This window comes from Zingiber officinale, chromosome 9B, assembly GCF_018446385.1.
Source record: "Zingiber officinale cultivar Zhangliang chromosome 9B, Zo_v1.1, whole genome shotgun sequence".
Taxonomy (NCBI): Eukaryota; Viridiplantae; Streptophyta; class Magnoliopsida; order Zingiberales; family Zingiberaceae; genus Zingiber; species Zingiber officinale.
Window position 1 is genome coordinate 78227704 of NC_056003.1, and position 2291 is coordinate 78229994.

Consider the following 2291-nt stretch of genomic DNA (forward strand, 5'->3'; position numbering starts at 1 on the left):
TTGTTTGACAGGCTCTCTTACATTTATGGCTTGCACTTCTTGAATATCTGAGGGAAATTCCATTCAACTTTTGTTCGACCATTCATGGAGGTTCAATGTCACTTGATCAATTAATGAATAAGCTTCATCTACACTTTTGTCCATAAAAGAACCTCCAGCTGATGAATCCAATAAACTCTTGTCTGAGAAATAAATTACCCCATAGAATATGTGCAAAATCAACCATTTTTCAAAATCATGATGAGGGCACTGTCTTTGAAGACTCTTGAATCTATCCCATGCTTCAAATAATGATTCTCCATATGCTTGAGCAAAATTTATTATGCAATTCCTCACATGCACTGTTCTACTTGGAGGGAAAAATGAATCAGAAATTGCTTCTCCAATTGTTCCCAACTTGTGATGCTTTGAGGACAGAGAGAATATAGCCAAGTCCTTGCTTTATCCTTGATACTGAAAGGAAATGCCATCAATCGAACTGCATCTGCTGATACTCCTTCACATTTCACCAAATCACAAATCTCTAAAATTGTTTCAAGATGCAGATAGGACTTTCTGATACTTCTCCTCCAAATTTGTGACCTTGTATCATGAAAATTATCTCTGGGTCTAGTTGGAAACTTTCTGCTTCAATTTGAGGTTGCACAATGGGAGATAAAAATCTTACAGAAAAGGGTATAGAAAAATTTCTCATGGGCCTGCTTGACATGTTAGTGCTCATGGATATTCAAGAAAAAAAAATTATCAAGAATCAAAGACAAGAAATAAAATGCAATATGAAAAACAAGAAAGAAAATGCAAAATTTAAATTACAAGAAAGAAAGTGCATAATGAAAACAAGAAAGAAAAGACAAAAGGAAAAAGAAAAATGTCTAAAATAATTCATATGCTAATCAACTAACAAGATATGTTTACAAAAGAAGAACAGAGAAAAGCTAGACTAGAATGCTAGAAATCAAGAATGTAGAATTAGAATAGCAACAAGAAAAATTTACAAAAAGTAGAAAAGAATACAAGAAAAATAGAATTCTAAAGATTAGTTACAATTATACTAATGATAAAGAAAGAAAAGTTATGTTTAGTCTAACTCAATTAATAATCCCTAATGTTATAGCGCAGTCCCCGGCAACGGTGTCAAAAACTTGTTCGCTCTCCACAAGTGTACGGAAATGTCACAAATAATATAAAAGATTATCGTATCCACAGGGACTGAAATAAGCACTAGAAATGTTTTAACACGAGTTAGCTGAACAACTAATCAATTGGTTTCCAAAAGCTAAATGTAACTAATGAGAAGTAGACATAGAAATACAAGATCAACAAACAAGATTATGGGCTATGATAAAGGAATGTTCTAGGAGTTTTGGTTTCTTTGTAAGATTCCTCAATGTAAATGATCTACCAAACTCTATTTCTCAATTGTCCAACATTTATAGAAGGTTGTCGGTTCTCTCTTGCAATAGACAACCGACTTAGGACTGAAATCTATACCTAAATGTAATCAATTAGATATGAACTTGTGTTGTCCTTACACGGGCATGTTCCTATCACGAAGATCCCTCGGATAATCAACACAAAGATCATACTTCTCAACCCCATAAGATATAAAGATTAATCCCTAAATCTATCCTACCCTCTTGAATTACCCTATTTCTCCCTAAATCTTATCCCTCAAATGTCCTTACACGGGCTTGCACCTTTCGCGTGCTTCCCTCGGAAAATCGAGTGGGAGATAATCTCTACAAGATCCATAGGACATTTTGTTGGTCGCTACTCGGAAAACCCAATGGCTCCACTGTACAAAAATTTTGTACGTGATCTGAACCTTTCCTAGCTACCATGTGTTCTTATGAGTTAAACTTGTATCTCCTGCGGAACTTAACATGTTTGATTCCAAGTTTAACTTATATGTTCTTTTAGGTTTAGATTTCGATCTCCTGCGGAACTTAACACGTTTGATCCAAATCACCTAGGTTATAAATTCAATTAAATATTAGTTTCCAAAATTGGCTTCCAGTACTGCATGGCGAGGCACTTGGCCTTCTTGGATATGGGAGCAACCACCACCGACTATACAAAGCCTTTTAAGGAAAGTTAGTATTTAATTTCCTTATATAACTCTAGGTTAACCAAAAAGAACAATCAAATCACAAGGAAAAAAGAAAAAGAACACAACATCGAAATTAAATTCGAAAAACAAGAATCGAATGCCTCTTGTATTTGGTATTTATACAAAGAAAAATTAACTAGTATGATGCAAAAATTAAATACTAGTTATACCTCTTCCTTGT

At 34.1% G+C, this 2291-nt stretch overlaps 1 non-coding gene across 1 annotated transcript; it reads left to right on the forward strand.

Annotated features, from left to right (window-relative positions):
* Positions 1 to 232: 232 nt before the first annotated feature.
* LOC122025861 lies at positions 233 to 338 on the forward strand. The gene has a single exon (XR_006123885.1). It is a non-coding gene; the product is annotated as a small nucleolar RNA R71 (small nucleolar RNA).
* Positions 339 to 2291: the final 1953 nt, after the last annotated feature.